The sequence below is a fragment of the Pogonomyrmex barbatus genome, unplaced genomic scaffold (genome assembly GCF_055798465.1).
Source record: "Pogonomyrmex barbatus isolate J1 unplaced genomic scaffold, ASM5579846v1 scaffold15, whole genome shotgun sequence".
Classification (NCBI taxonomy): Eukaryota; Metazoa; Arthropoda; class Insecta; order Hymenoptera; family Formicidae; genus Pogonomyrmex; species Pogonomyrmex barbatus.
Genome location: NW_028297111.1, coordinates 5,874,556 through 5,892,631, shown reverse-complemented (window position 1 = coordinate 5,892,631; position 18,076 = coordinate 5,874,556). Strand labels below are relative to the sequence as shown.

Genomic DNA, 18,076 nt, shown 5'->3' with positions numbered 1-18,076 from the left:
TATTCGGGACTTAAGCGCTGAGCAGTTGCAATATATATCGAAGGTCGTACTGTTACGCGGCGACCAAGTGTGGAACAAGTTTCCGGAACATATAAAGACGGATTTGGAGGTTCGAACCTATCGTCGCTGGGTCAAGCATTATAACCAACCGTGGCAACGCACGCACATCGACGGTTCCACACCGAAGATAAAAGATTGTAACGTATGTCAGCAGCAGCGTCAAACGAAGGCTACATTGGAGGTCTGTTCAATAGCGATAAAAGCGCTTCTTTTGAATTATATATCCCCGGCTATCAGTTTTGCGATCCGGATACTCGGCTGAAGAAGCGATTAAGTCAGAGGTGAAATCGAGCATAAATCCACTGGACGTGACGTGAACACAACATTACGTATTCTCAGAGCAACGATCTCACCGACAGACACGCAGCGGACAAGATACTCGCCGATAAAGCCCTAGGACGCGTCATCGCGAGAGATTCGGCTCTGAGCGAGAAAGCTGCAGCTGCAGCCGCACAGACAGAGATGAAAGCCAAGACCAAGATCGGCATAGGTATGAAAGTGAAGAAAAAAGCCGGCAAAAAAAGAAATGAATACTTCCAACGGCGAAACGAGTGTTACGATTCTGCCAATTTTGGGCGCTCTCGGGTCCATAATCGGCGGAGCGGCCAGCGTGGCGAAAAACGACAGGAAAGCTGCGCAACGTCAGCTCGAGGAAATAAGAAGAGAGGGCGTGCGTCGGGCGAAACCCAATCACGAACCAGTCGTGAAAACTCGTAATTATTTTGCGAAAAAATATCACATCAGCCAGGAATCGAACCTGGATCTTTATCGGACAGGCATCTTATCCCTTCGACTACCGAGGCATGTGATGATATTTATCGCAAATAACGTGTTTAGAATAACACAACTAACAATACAATGATACACATATATACGTATATTACAATATACACATATACATGTATTCTCTCGAATCCACTGCAACGTCACACTCGCGTGATGGAAACGCGCGGACAGGGACTGTATCTCGCTCCGTACAAATACGGACGGAGACTATATCTCGCTCCGTACAAAGGCGGACGAGGCATAACAGCGAAAAAAGAAAAAAAGAAAAAAAAAACACCAAAGAGACAATAAAAATACCTACGGGTGTAACTACCAACGTACAATTGGACCAGCTGACGAAGCGTATGCGCGTACCGTACTTCAGAGGCGTGACGCATTATCGATTAGCAGCGTATGTCGAAAAGAGAGCGGTATCGTAAATTTGGACGATACGATGGGCCTCGGCACTCATTGAGTAGCGTACGCAAAGAGAAACGATTGTGTCATATATTTCGACAGTTTCGGTTCTTCGATCGCCCCAGGAACTGGTACCACATTTCGGAGACAGTGTTATGATAGAGTACAATCGAACTATCAGATGTACGATCAGAACGTCTGCAGACAGTTGTGCTTGTGGTTTTTCCAAACGATCGACGCGCGTGAATTTATAAAGTCCGATAAAATGCCGCGACGTCTCAGTATTCGTTGAACATTTTTTCCAACATATCGCTGACGCTTACGCTGAGCGGGAAGAGCAGCGTTCTCGCGGCAAATTACTTTCCAGCCATAGATTTGAGTGACGATGACTACGAGCTTGGTCTAACAATTTTGGAAACTTATCACACAATAATGTAAACACTTCGAACAATACATTTTATTTTGGCAAAGACGACGCAGAAATTACGATTCCCGAGGAGTCGTATGAACTGCAGACCATAAATGAATTTTTGAAATGTGAGATTTTACGGAAACGACCGCGACGCGATGCGACGCGCCCGATGATGATACCGCGCGCGGCGATGACGAGGGGAATACCCGACAGTGCTCTGCGCAAATTACAACACGATGAGATATGAGATTAAATGCGCCTACAGAATAAACTTTAACAAGTCAATAACATTGGATCGCTACTGGGTTTCTCAAAGCGTATACTGCAACCGCGAAGGTGGCATGAATCGGACGTGTCGATCAACATAATGAACGTAAACATTATCCGTGTAGAGTGCAACGTGACCGCGAGCGCATATAGCAATGACAAAAGTGTGCACACGATACACGAATTTTCGCCGAGCGTGCCGCCAGGATATAAGATATCGGAAAGGCCGATGCAGATCATTTACCTACCAGTCATCGTATGGAGCATTACGGAGCTAATGATACGCATTGTTGACCAGAATGGACGATTGCTCGATTTCAGAGGAGAAGAGATCATCATTAGATTGCACATACGACGGCGACAGCGATAACGTGACATTTGAGATGCTCATGTTGAACGAAGTGAAGCATACGCAGAGAGATAACGCATCTTTTACAAAGAAAACATCGATCGACAATACTCGCTCATCCGGTTGCATCAAGAAGAGGAAGAAACTCAACGCGTCGAACGTTAAATTTTTACAAACTTTAGGATTCGCGGTGCGCAATTTGTGAAATAACTGATATCCTAAACATCGAAGACGAGCCAATCTTCGACGATCGCATCGTCAAGATTGAGACTCATGCGTACAACCCGTTCGCCAATACAATGTTCGGGTACAGCGGTGAGATAAGAATACCCATGTGTACAGCAACAGGATCTGTACACATTGCCGTACGAAAGCTTTCTATATGTCGAGGGAAAAATAACGAAGAACAGAGTTGTCGAAGGATCTGATGTGGTGTTAGGAAAATATATTAATAATTTTGTCGCGTTCATATTCGATGAGATTCGATACAAGCTTGATGGTGTGGAAATTGATCATAACAGAAACGTGGGCATAACTAGCACGCTCAAACACTACGTAACAACATCATCCGAGAAGTGTGATTCTGAAGAATGCCGGCTGAGATGCGCGTATCGCACTAACGATGTTTTAATTTTTGCGTACCTCTCTACGCACTGTTGGGATTCTGCGAGGATTACAGATACGTGGTAATCAACGCTCGTTACGAGTTGATCTTGATACGATCGCGTAATGACAACAATTGCTTGATAGGAAATTCAACGTTGGATCCCGTGGTCGACTTATTCAAGATACAATGGCGAATGCCGCACATGTTATTGAACGAAATAAAAAAACTATCGATGCTGCGCATTTTGAAGAACGGACGATATTTGAGCATGGCTTTTCGCTCGTGGGATCTGTACGAATTTCCGCTGTTACAGCGTACAACCAAGCATTCGTGGGCCATCAAGACCACTACTCAGTTCGAGAAGTCGCGATACATCATCTTCGCTCTAGAAACAGGTCGAAAAAACATCATGGCTAAGGACACGACCCGATTCGACGATTGCGACTTAACCAACGTGAAACTCTATCTGAACTCAGAATGTATCCGTACGACGATATGAATCTGGATTTTGACAAAAACAGATATCTCCGTGTTGTATGAAACGTACGCGCGTTTCTGCAAGGGTTACTACGGATACGAGTATCTTGAGTCGAGTCTCACCGTCACGTCTTTTCTACATAACGGCCCATTCATAATCATCGATTGTTCTCGACAAAACGAATCGGTCAAGAGCGCAACCGTAGACATGAGATTGGAATTTGAGACTAAGGAGAACATACCGATGACATCAAGAGAATAGGACCATCATCTCTCTGGAGTACCGGTCGTGGGGATTCGAAAGAATACATGTATATATGTATATTGTAATATACGTGTATATATATATATGTGTGTGTGTGTGTGTGTGTGTGTGTGTGTGTGTGTGTGTGTGTGTGTGTGTGTGTGTGTGTGTGTATCATTGTATTGTTGACGTGTTATTCTAAATACGTTATTTGCGATAAATATCATCACATGTCTCGGTCAAAGGGATAAAATGCCTGTCCGGTAAGCAGGAGATCCAGGTTTGATTCCTGAGGTAGTATTTTTTCGCAAAATAATTACGAGTTTTCACGACTGGTTCGTGGTCGGCCCCCGCCGTGACGCACACCCTCCCTTCTTATTTGGTACTACTGCGTTTCATTATACATGATCGTGTGGTTCAGTACAATTTGTTGACCAATATTGTACATAAAATTACCTAAGAGCATCGCTGATATAAAAAAAGAAAGAAAGATAATAAAATCTACGATACATCGAAGTCTCGAAAAATTGTTCGTCAATTGTGCCAACGTTCGTAGATCTGCAAAGTTTTCTCGTTGGAGAACAATTTGTTATAAAAGAGTTTGCTGCTCTCAGAGAACGGACTGTTCTCTCTCACTACATTTTCACAAACCCTATATTATGGCATTTTCTCGCAAGTGTCGACAAGTCTCGCGCACGCTGAGTGATACGTCATCATCATAGACTGCGATGGGATGACGGAACGATTACAGCAAAGCTAAGAATTTGATTACAAAGGCTGTGCACGGAACGAAAGATGATGACAACGATGACGAGGACGCTGTTGTGTATGTCAAGAGACACGAAAAACGACAATGGTTGTGGAATTTGCTTCTAGATAAGCGAAACCGCGTGTACATCGAGGCTCTGGATCAGTGATGCTAATTTCAAGACGAGAGTCACGAAAGAATCAGGGAGTAGAGATGCCGCACACAAGAAGAAAGCATGTGAAGTTCGGAAGTTCGGCCGGCGTCAGGTAATACGAGACTAGCAAATCTAGTCCTGACTTTTTCGTTCTACATTCTCACAACTAGCCTGCTCGCTCGGCGATTCTGATTTCTGATCATCGAAACGATCCCGCTTTACGATATAGATTACGTTCGCTTTAGCGTTTACAGTTGGAAGCATTATATCAATAACATTGACATACAATGTTCGTTATATTAAAAAAAATAGAAATTATATCTGTTATTAGAAAGAGTTATATTTGTAATTAGAAAATAATAAAGAATAAATATAATAGAAGGTAGAAAAATTAGAAAAATAAAAAATTTTATTATATTTTTTTGTATTTTTTTGTACTTTTTTGTATTTTTTATATTATTTAATTTAATTTTTTATTATATTTTTTACACATTCATCTTTGTAACAAGTGTAATATGTGCACATTAAAACAAGATAAAGTCTTGTGCAGATGCGATGTTCTTTATAGATATTGTATATTATTTATTTAAACTTATTTAAACTTATTGCTATTATTATTATTTATTATTATTATTTATTTAAATTAATGCTTTAATGCATTTGATAAAACACAAGCAATTATCCTTTTTGCATACTATTATTGCATATTAGACGAAGATGGACCAGCAATATCGTCTGCAGCATGTAGCTGAAAATTTTTCTTTTGCTTTACCGAAGAAGTAACATTTAATTTATCTGTCGACATAAAAGATAAATACTTTTCATGCTTAAAGCAGTTTCATGTTTAAAGCAGTTTCATTTCTTGCTTTTAATGCTGACTTCAATACACAAACGACATTTACAATAGTCGACGATAATCTGTTTCGTTTTTTTGTTTTATCTGTTAAGAGGGAAAATATTCTTTCCGGAGCTGCATTTGAATTTGGGAGTGCTCTAATAGAATTCAAGAGGGATCTTAAATTGGGATATTTGGTTTCATTATTTAAATATTGTCTTTGTCTCCTTCCACATATTATCAAAATTTAATTTTAACAAATCTTGTTTCTCTGTTACTGAAAAATCTGAATTTAAAGTAAACCATTCTTTCTTTAAATCGTTTTCGTCAAAACCACTCATTCTTGCAATAAAAGAAACATCATGAAATGATGTTTCCCTATCAATATTCAATAAAGCTGTATGTGATAAAAGAATTTGGAATTTTGATAAAAATGTATCGCTTACTGATAATCTTTTGAAAATTTCTTCGGCTGCAGTTATGTAAAATCGCAAATAGTTCTCTCGAACAGTTGCAACCATGTTTGCGTGTCCATCCTCTATCAATTGATGAAAATATTCTTCGCACTCCGACCCTAAAAAAATATCATTTAAAAATTTATGATTTTCTGTCTTATAAAATATTACATTTGGCAAATGTTTCAAAATTTCCGATTTTTATAAAATTTGTACAAATTTCTTTTAAAAAAATCAATTGATTTTGACTGTAACAGATGTATCCTCGTTTCCTCAGCTTGAATAAATGCATTAAATACATTAAAAAAATGTAATGTATATTTTAAGAATAGCAAATATGCTTTTGTACCTACATTCTGCATGACACGCAACAAATTTTCTGCAGATATACCTTTCTCCTTCACGATCATTTCATTCAAAAAATGTTGTATCGTATTCCAAGATTGAAGAAGTCTGTCGATACACGCGTAGTGAGAAAGCCATGTATTACATAACTTTACAATTTTGTGAGTTTTTTCTTCAAAACATTCACTTAATTCGATGAAAATAAATCATCGCTTGGGACTACAAGTTATATAGCTTATAATTCTTTTCAAGAATTTTTCACAAGCTTGAGGTATTTCACACGCGGCATGCGAAGCTAATGAAGTAGAATAGCATGGACATAATAATGTCAATACATTATTGCACATCTCTTCCAATTTTTTCTTGAAAGATAAATGTTTTCCGACCATAACGGCATGACAAGGCAACAATATTTGAAAAAGGTATTTGTAGTTTCCACATTTCATATTTAAATGCATTAAACAATTTTTCCGCGCTGCAATCTTCCGCGTTGCATCGATATTAATTAATTTTATTAGTTGCGAATACTTCTAATGTTTCAATATGAACGTATCGAACGTGAAATGTATAAAAATAAAAAATTTTGTATTTTGAATATTTTCTATCATACGATCCGTTTCAACTGGATATAAAACGTTCATAATTATATTCGTACATTTTTATCGACTCATAGTCATGCTTTTCAAAACGTTAGGATCTTTGCCTGCGTCTTTAAAAAAATCGAGTATTATTTTTGCATTTTCGTGTGTTTTCGTTTTCGTATCAAATTTTGGATACGAAAAGTATCTTTTGATGATATCGTATCGTCTTTTTCATTGTATCGTATGCGCTAAAAATTTTTCGTGTGGTCCAATATCGAATATTATAAGACATGCAGAACGCAACATAAAAGAAATATTGACAAAGATGTATCATCATCTGATAATGATAACATAACTTTTGAACAAAAACCATTGCATCTGAATGTATTTAAGCATCAATGGTTAGAGATCGAGCAATTTAAGCCATAGCTACGCGAAGTGCAATGTGATGCAAATTCATTTGCATCATGTACGATTTGCGAAAAAACTATTGCTAGCGGTTTATTGCAAATCTACCGTCACGCCGAATCTAAAATACATAAGAATAATTGCGAAAAGTTTGATGAAATAACAAGTAAATTGAATGAAGACTGTAATATAGAAATTAGCGAACTGTTTTCATCCTTTGAGGAGCGGAAAAAATTCGCGGAGATTCGATTTGCTGCTTTAATCGCTGAAAAAAATATTTCACACGAAAATGCAAAAATAATACTCGAATTTTTTAAAAACGTAGGCAAAGATCCTAACGTTTTGAAAAGCATGACTATGAGTCGACAAAAATGTACGAATATAATTATGAACGTTTTATATCCAGTTGAAACGGATCGTATGATAGAAAATATTCAAAATACAAAATTTTTTATTTTTATACATTTTATACATTTTTATACATTTCACGTTCGATGCGTTCATATTGAAACATTAGAAGTTCATTCGCAACTAGTAAAATTAATTGATATCGATGCAACAGATTGCAGCGCGGAAAAATTGTTTAATGCATTTAAATATGAAATGTGGTAACTACAAATACCTTTTTTAAATATTGTTGCCTTGTCATGCGTCCGTTATGGTCGGAAAACATTTATCTTTCAAGAAAAAATTGGAAGAGATGGGTAATAATGTATTGACATTATCATATCCATGCCATTCTGCTTCATTAGCTTCGCATGCCGCATATGCTAAGATATCTCAATCTTGTGAGGAATTCTTGAAAAGAATTATAAGCTATATAACTTGTAGTCCCAAGCGATGGTCTATTTTCACCGAATTAAGTGAATGTTTTGAAGAAAGGACTCACAAAATTGTAAAGTTATGTAATACACGATGGCTTTCTCACCACGCGTGTATTGACAGACTTCTTCAATCTTGGAATACGATACAACATTTTTTGAATGAAATGATCGTGAGCGAGAAAGGTACATCTGCAGAAAATTTGTTGCGTGTCATGCAAAATGTAGATACAAAAGCATATTTGCTATTCTTAAAATATACATTAAATTTTTTTAATGTATTTAATGCATTTTTCCAAGCTGAGAAAACGAGGATATATCTGTTACAGTCAAAATCAATTGATTTTTTTAAAAGAAATTTGTACAAATTTTATAAAATCGGAAATTTTGAAACATTTGTCAAATATAATATTTTGTAAGACAAAAAATCATAAATTTTTAAATGATATTTTTTTAGGAGTGCAAAGAATATTTTCATCAATTGATAGAGGATGGACACGCAAACATGGTTGCAACTGTTCGAGAGAACTATTTGCGATTTTACATAACTGCAGCCGAAGAAATTTTCAAAAAATTACCAGTAAGTGATACATTTTTATCAAAATTCCGAATTCTTTTATCACATACAGCTTTATTGAATATTGATAGGGAAACATCATTTCATGATCTTTCTTTTATTGCTGCAAGAATGAATGGTTTTGACGAAAACGATTTAAAGAAAGAATGGTTTGCCTTAAATTCAAATTTTTCAGTAACAGAGAAACAAGATTTGTTGTAAAATTAAATTTTGATAATATGTGGAAGGAGACAAAGACAATATTTAAATAATGAAACCAAATATCCCAATTTAAGATTCCTCTTGAATTCTATTAGAGCACTACCAAATTCAAATGCAGCTCCGGAAAGAATATTTTCCCTCTTAACAGATGTTAAAACAAAAAAACGAAACAGATTATCGTCGACTACTGTAAATGTCCTTTGTGTATTGAAGTCGGCATTAAAAGCAAGAAACGAAACTGCTTTAAGCATGAAAAACATTTATCTTTTATGTCGTCAGATAAATTATGTGTTACTTCTTCGGTAAAGCAAAAGAAAAATTTTCAGCTACATGTTGTAGACGATATTGCTTCGTCCAATATGCAACAATAATATGCAAAAAAAATAATTACTTGTGTTTCATCAAATGCTTTAAAGCATTAAGTTAAATAAATAATAATAATAATAATAAATAATAATAATAATAATAGCAATAAGTTTAAATAAGTTTAAATAAATAATATACGATATCTATAAAGAACATCGCATCTGCACAAGACTTTATTTTGTTTTAATGTGTACATATTACACTTGTTACAAAGATAAATGTGTAAAAAATATAATAAAAAATAAAATTAAAAAATATAAAAAATACAAAAAAGTACAAAAAAATAAAAAAAATATAATAAAATTTTTTATTTTTCTAATTTTTCTATCTTCTATTATATTTATTCTTTATTATTTTCTAATTACAGATATAACTCTTTCTAATAACATATATAATTTCTATTTTTTTTAATATAATGAACATTGTATGTTATCAATGTTATTGATATAATGCTTCCAACTGTAAGCGCTAAAGCGAACGTAGCCTATATCATAAAGCACGATTGTTTCGATGGTTAGAAATCAGAATCGCCGAGCGAGCAGGCTAGTTGTGAGAATGAAAAGCGAAAAAGTCAGGACTAGGTTTGCTAGTCTCGTCTATTACCCGACGCCGGCCAAACTTCCGAACTCTTACGACATGCTTTTTCCTCGTGTGCGGCATCTCCACTCCCTGACTCTCTCGTGACTCTCGTTAAAATTAGCATCACTGGGCTCCATCCATATATTCTTAGATCCATGAGTATTGTCACTTTGAATGCATTTTTGTATTGTATTGTATTTTTATGTATGTATATATTTGTGCTTTTTAATTTTTAATATTTTTCTTTAATTTACTTAAGCTTTGATGAAGTAATTCAGGATGTTACTTTACACTTTACAATTTTTTTCTAAATCCTGAAAATGTATGATACATGTAGTACAATTTCATTGAAAAAATAATTTAGTTTTATTATGTATTTTTATACTCTTATTAATACAATTTTATTGAAAAGATAATTCAGTTTTATTAAATTTATCTTTTTGATATATTGTTTAAACATATATACCATAATATCGTTAAAAGTTGCACAATCTGTACAGATCATAGTATTGAAATATTTCTAGCTTTGATTTCTAAAAAAAAGCACAAACGCGTACGAAAGGATAATATCAAAATGACAATATTTATATTGTTTCTTAGAATCTACCTGCAAAATAATAGATTATGGCGCATAAACATTAGTCACTTACACTCCAAAACAAATTATTACCAAATTGTCAAACTCGCTGCGAAACTCAAGGACATCATTGACCGCCAATCGGACGCGCGGAAAAAGTACAACAATCATACTATCTCGCTCACTCTTTCGTTTTTTATTTTCTTACTCTCATTATGCGTATTTATTAATAATCAGTCAATTAGTATCGTGATATAAGGAGCAGAGACTGTAAAGATTATGAAATATGTGTTTATATATTAGGTGTACAAAAAAGTTCTAAGCTTTAGATTTCATACAACCGAAATAACAATTTAAATTTTATATATCTTCTCGCCCTTTTGTGGTTTAAAGCGTTGACATTTGGCCTTCTAAAATGCCATACGGTTTGGCGTTTGATGCACATAACTTCAAAAATCAGTAGTGTTCACGATGACAATAACAAAAGAGCATATTCGATTTTCCATCCACTTCGCGTTTCGTCTGAAGAAAAATGCTGCTGAAGCCACTGCAATGATTTGTGCTGCATATGGAGAGAACGCTGTAAGTCATACTACATGTAAAAGATGGTATCAAAAATTTCGCCAAGGAGATTTCAGTCTTGAAGATGAACGCGTGTTGGACGCCCTCAAAAGATTGAAACGGACGAATTGCAAGCACTGCTGGATATAAACTCTGCGCAAACTGAAAAGGAGAACAGCTTGGCGTTACGCAGCAAATCATTTCCGTACGTTTACATACGATGGGAAAGGTTCAGAAGGAAGGGTTCCGTATGAATTGTCCGAAGACAACAAAAATCATCGGCATGACACTGCACTCACTTTGCTTTCAAAGTTTCGGAAAAAAGATTTTCTGCACAAAATCATTACAGGCGATGAAAAGTGGATTCTTTATGATAACCCTAAACGTAGAAAATCATGGGTTGACCCTGATCAACCTTCGACATCGATGCCAGCCCAATATCCACGCCAAGAGGGTTTTGCTCCGTATCTGGTGGGATTGGAAAGGTGTGTTGTATTACGAGTTGTTACAACCGGGTGAAACAATCACGGCAGACCGCTACCAACAACAATTGACCAATTTGAGCGATGCATTAGAAGAAAAGAGGCCATTTACTGGCCAAGGACGTCGTAAAGTGATTTTGCTTCATGACAATGCTCGACCACATGTTGCAAAAGCGACTCAGGACCATATCTTTGCATTAGGCTGGGAACTTCTCCCGCATGCGGCGTATAGCTCAGACATGGCACCTTCCGATTACTACCGATTACTATTCCGGTCGCTGCATCATTTGGCTATACACATTTCATGAGATTTGAAGAGATACGAAAATGCATTGATGACTTTATCGCTTCGAAGCTAGTGAGCTTTTATCGTCAAGGAATTCGCAAGCTATCCGAAAGATGACAAAAGGTCATTGATGCAAACGGGGAATATTTCGCTGATTAATATTTTTTTGTTTGTTTTTGAATAAAGATTGAATTTTACAAAAAAAAGCTCAGAACTTTTTTGTACACCTAATAGATGCAATTGATGATACAAACAAAATTAATACTGAACATTTAAAAAATATAGTTTTCGAATATTCTGTTCGCCTTATAACAAAATTGTATGCTAATGAAAATGTAAATAGAAAATTTATTCATGAAATTCTAAAATATATAGATATAGATAGAATTACATTTTCTGTCCTTTTTAGATGTTTTCTATCTAAGAAATTTGAAGATGTAAAAGATTTTGATATTTTTTTAAATATTATAAAGAATTAAATTAATTTGACTTGACTTAAAAGCATTTAAATCAGAATATAAAACATTACAGTATTTACAAGAAAGAAATTGCTTATTTTTACCAAAATTAATATGTATAAACTCTATTTTATCATTTGGTAAAGTTAAGAAAAGATATCAATCGTATCTACAACATAAGAAATTAAGCATAATATCCTTAAAATTGATATTAAAAAAATTTTTAAAGCTTCCAAATGTATATCAACAAATAATATCACACATTGAGAAAAGTAAAAAAAGTGAATCTTTAATTTCTATTTTTCAAATTAATTTTTGGAGATCTGTTGAACAGAATGCAAATGATAAATTTATTTTACCGCTTATACTATATTTTGATGATCTAGAAATTAATAATCTTTAGGTTCTTGTAAAACTAAAAATAAAATTGGTACAGTTTATTGTCGTATATCGATAGTTTATCTAATGAATTCTTTAGTTTAATGGAAAATATATTTTTAATGCAATTGCATAAATATCATGATTATAAAGTTTTAGGACAAAAAAACAAAAAAATTTTTATTTATGTTATTAATCAAATTAATGAACTTAATACTAAAGGAATTTCTATTAATGTGAAAGGAGAAACAAGTTTACTTTATTTTATCTCATATAGTAGGTGATAATTTAGGACTCAATACGATTCTAGGCTTTACCAAAAAGTTTTAATTCTTCTTACTGTTGTATATGTTACATTTCCAAAGAGAAAATGCATACAACAAAAATTGCAATTTATTAAGAAATGTTGGAAACTATACAAAACGTTCTATCAAAAAAAGTCATGAAATTGTAGAAAATTGTGTTTTTAGTAATATTATAAACTTTCACGTAACTAATAAAATATATCAATAATATTTATTCTTTACGGAAACATGTTTTAAATACACATTATAAAATATTATCTCTACAGAATGCTTGTGTAAACCAAAATGAAACATTAAAAAATAATATAGCTTCTCAAAGTATTGTACTAAAATGTAATGTCAAAGATAATCTTTAATTTTTTAATACTGACATTTTATTAGATGTAATTGATGATACAAACGAAATTAATACTGAACATTTAAAAAATATAGTTTTCGAATATTCTGTTCGCCTTATAACAAAATTGTATGCTAATATCAATAGATTCAACGCATGACTTGCTAGAGGGTATTTGTAGGTATGACATTATACAAATTTTATATGACCTTATATATAGTAAAAAAAGTATTATCTGTAGAGATACTTAATGAAAGAATTAAGAATTTTTATCCATTTGATAAAAATATCCCTTTTATTAAAGTAGAATCCATAATGAATAAAATGATTGTCTTATCTGCATCAGAAATGTATTATTTAGTTTCAAATCTTGATCTATTTATAGGCAATTTAGTTCCTACTAAAGCTCAGTATGGAAACTTTATGTGTTGTTACGTAAAATAATCAATATTTTTATGCTAGAATCTGTTACTAATGATATTAGACTTATTTGCAATGTTAGTATCTTAATATTTAGAATATTTGAAAATTTTTAAATGTTCTTTTAAAGTAAAACACCATTATTTAACACGTTATGTAAGGATCATGCGTGAATTTGAGCCTTTAAAGAATTTTTCTACAATGAGGTTTGAAGCAAAACATAAACAAATAAAAGAAAAAAAATAAACAATAAAGTTATTAGTTCTAAAAAATGTCTTATTCTTTGTCATTAAGACATCAAATGCAACTTTGTCACAGATTTATTTATTTCTCAATACGAAGGTTTCTCAATACGACTTTCCCATAGACCATCTATTTCGAAATTACATTTTATAAGCGACTATGATAATTTTAAATTTTTGTTACCAATATATATTGACGATTGATATTCTATGGGTAAGATTGCATGGAATCCGTTATGAAATTAATAGTTTTATAAATATACAAATATATGATTCTCCCATTTTTGGAAAAATTAAGTACATTATAATTGATCAATTTAAAAATGCTTTTTTTTATATTAAATTCATCAATATATGTTACTGCGAAAATTATGAAGCATTTAATGTAAAAGAAAATGAAGAATGGGGATTTATTGCACAAAATGACCTCATAGATTGTGAAATTTATAATGCTCATCTTATGTCTAATAATAAATATTATATTCCTTTTTTTTATAAATGATATTAATTTTATGTACATTTTATTACGTATAGATATGCATTATAATAAAATGTTTTATACGAATCAAGTATTCTTTTTATTCTATATAGAAGGTGTTCAAAAATTCATAATTTTAAACAGAATATCACCAAAAATTTATAGACTTATTTTGACTAATTACATAATTGATCCATGATTCTGTGATTAATCGGAGTAATTCATGCTCCAATGGTCACGTGATTCTACACTTGTCTTTCTTCTACATGATATTTGTTTTTAATTAAGAAATAATATTTGCGCTTCAAAATTCTTCCTATTGTACAATGTTATTTAATTGCATAATAATAATACGAGTTCTGACGCACAAAGAATATTATTTATTAATTAAAAACAAATATTATGTAGAAGAAGAAATTATATCTTTAAATTGATAAAATTTAAGTTTTTAAGATTAATAATTTATTTATTAAACTAAATAAATTCATTTATTAATAAAATAAATTTGTTTATTTAAAAAACGTGTTCTTTATTAAACAAATTATTTATTTAATTTCAAAACATTTTTTGATGTATTAAATTTTGATGTACTAACATCTACAATTGTTGAAATAAATATTGATCTTTTTTGAAATAAATATATTTTTTAAAATATAAAGTGTATTTTTTTTTTAAATTATTTTTTTATTAAAACAATTCTTTATTTTACATAAAAAATTTATTATAATTAAACATTACAACTTTAAAAATAAATACCTACACTTTTTCATTAAATAAATATTTATTAAATTTAATTTGAAGTGTGTTATTGTAAAAAAATCTATATTTTGTTTTTACATCATTTTTCTTCAATTCACATAATATTCATTACAATATTTAAATAAAAAATGTCTTTGCAACTATTTAAATAAATTATTTTTTTAAATAAAAAATTATCACATCATTAAAATTTTTAAATTTAAGACATTTTTTTTCTCAGTGTAAGAAATATAAACAATATATTTAGAGATCGATAAAAATATACAATCTACATCTTTCATCTCGCTGGCTTGTCCACCAGATTTAAGTTCTTCAGATTCTTATTTGTGGAGATATTTACAATTGATAACTTATGAAACATCGATTAACAGCAACAAAAAATTTCGAGAATGTATAGTATGAACATGCAAAACAGTTTAATTGAATCTATGTATATACAACAATTTGTTGAAAAGAATGGAACTTTGCGTTACGATCGTGTGGTAATATCATAGAATCGAATTATGCAGTGTCGGTCGCTGCGGGAGATGTGAATTAATAGTTTCGATTAGCAAGGAGAAAAGCTATGCGTCGACGCGGCGATGAGAGAACATAGGGACACCGGCGTTGGTCGTTGATGGGACCCGGTATGGATATTGGACAGTGGACCAGCAGTAAATCAGAGCCATCCTGCGGTAATATACTACTCGGTCAGACTGTATAACCGTAATAAAGCATATTGCTCTCAAAGCGACTGGGATCGAGAAGAACCCGCAAGATACGGTTTTTGATGTTTTGATAAACTCCACAAAACAATCATGACTTTGCCTGCTTTTGGTATCCTTTATCTCACAAATCTGAATTTTAGAAAAATATACTGCATTGACTATCAGTAAAATCTATTTAAAATTTATTTATCAATAATAATAATAACAGGCAAATTTGACTTTTCAGTTGTTAAATTGAAAGAGAAAAACAATTTTCTAATAGCCACAATAAAACTTAGTTGACACAACATATAATGCAATCATTTTTGAGACAAAAATTACACTCTACTTCCATCAGATTATAACTCCATTTAATTTATATACTTTCTTGGAAAATGGAAAAAACAATTTATACATTTAATAAAGATTGTTTAAATTGGATGTTTTCGAATTGCTGAATTATCAACTTTAAAAGCGACATTTTAAAATAAAAAATAGCTAACTTATATCAATTGCATAAAATTATTTTTATAAAAATGCATGTCATTTATATCAATAATATACATTATCGATTTTTATTGATAATATATATTTTTGTATATATTGGGGATATGTTTTTGTATATGTCTACTTGCAATGTTTAAAAAGAGTTTTGACATTATTAAAATTTTTGAACTATTAATCCTATTGCGTGAAAGATAAAGGAAAGATAAAGGATTTTTTACATGAGAAAATTAAAATTCGTCGAAGATGCAGTTAATATGCGATTTAAGAAGCTTCTCGCTTAGAAGTACATAAGGAAAAATTTTTAAGATTTCCCAAGATTATAGAATGTCGTGGGAAAGGGTTGAAAACGAAGTAGAGGAAAGCTTACTTTTCGAGCTGGCGACAAATATCGTTTCTACTTTGATTTGATAGCAATTGAAGCAAAATAAATGCTCGCTCAAGGAACTAAGGATGGATTATCCCGCCGATGTCTGTGCAATTCTTTTTTTGTGTCTTTTCCTACCTTTATACGCCTTAAGCTAACTTTTTTATATTCCATTTCTCGATCAAATATTAAAATTTCTTTTTTATTTAAACAGTGTGACAAATGCTCAAATCTCACAATTTGTATGTGTCTAATTTTAAACTTATAATACTGATATGCTTTTATCAAAATGCTTTTATCAACATTAAATTTTGTTTCCTTTATAAATTTTATATACAGGGTATCTTATTTTAGTTTTGACAAATATCTGGAAATCATGAAATTTAAAAAAAAAAATGTTTCACAATTAGAAAATTTTAGGATTTCGAGAAGATTATTATATAGTTGCGGTATTAATCGCAGACGGCACCACTATCAATATTTTTTTATGAACATCTGTACAAATTATATGATTTTATTTTTTTAAATTATGTGATTTTTACATAATATAGCTCTTTTAGACTTATTTCATACACAAGAATATTAAAATAATAAAAAAAACAGTTTAAATGGACTTTACATTTAGTTAGACTTTACTGTAGTATATTTTGACATAATATAAAAGATATCTTTTAATACAAAATACATAATATAAAAGATATTTTTTAATCTTATTCATTATATAATATATTCATGTAACACATTCATTTTATAATCGTACTTTAATTTATGCACAGAATAAGAGATATTAATCGATGTAAAGAAGACATAAAGTTTTTCAAAAAAAGGATGTACTTGCTTATTATAAATTGCATGAGGAATGTAATTATGTGTGAAAAATATTTAATTTTTATATTTAAAAATCTTTTCATCATCCATTCTGAATATTTAAATTTAAATATTAAACTTAAATAATATCAAAGCTAATTTCAGTCAACAATAATTTCAGTCAATAAAATAAAAAACCAACTTTTACAATACTATTAATTAATTTAATATATCTTATAATTTTTGTATGATCTTTCATTTCTCTCTTAATCAGAGTGGGCCATTTAAAGCGTGACGAATTTTTATCTCAGAAACAAAGCACTACAGAACAAAAGCCTTCAGACAAAAGTTATTTGGTTTCAAGGAGGACATACGTAATATTTTTAATTCCATTCCATTTCATGGACGTTTTCAAGATTATTTGAAGGTCAACTTTAATTTCTTAAATGGAAATCTATTAAATTTACCACGATACGTGATATTATTTTGCGTAGAAAAGGAAGCAACTTTTGTAGGAACACTTTTTTTATCCATCCCTCTTTTTATCCTTTTTTTATCTTATTTTCAAAGATATTTAACAAAATGATATATCACCGGTTCTTAGCATTACTCAGGATATCAACGACAGTTTGATCCCTTTTGTCTTGATTTTGTTTTGTTTTTTTTTTGAGATTTTTTTGTTTTTTTTTGTTATTGTTTTTTTAGAGTATTTAAAGAAAATGTTCAAAATGATGTCTGGCTGGTCTATCATTCGTTAAATA

General features: G+C 31.7%; 1 protein-coding gene and 2 pseudogenes across 3 annotated transcripts in view; 2 read left to right on the top strand and 1 right to left on the bottom strand.

Moving 5' to 3' along the window:
• Positions 1-18,076, bottom strand: part of LOC105429942 (uncharacterized) — a 540,048-nt gene that overhangs the window by 224,852 nt on the left and 297,120 nt on the right. The gene's annotated exons all lie outside the window — the stretch shown is intronic.
• LOC148937325 (uncharacterized) lies at positions 523-12,923 on the top strand (annotated as a pseudogene).
• LOC148937324 (uncharacterized) lies at positions 13,184-14,216 on the top strand (annotated as a pseudogene).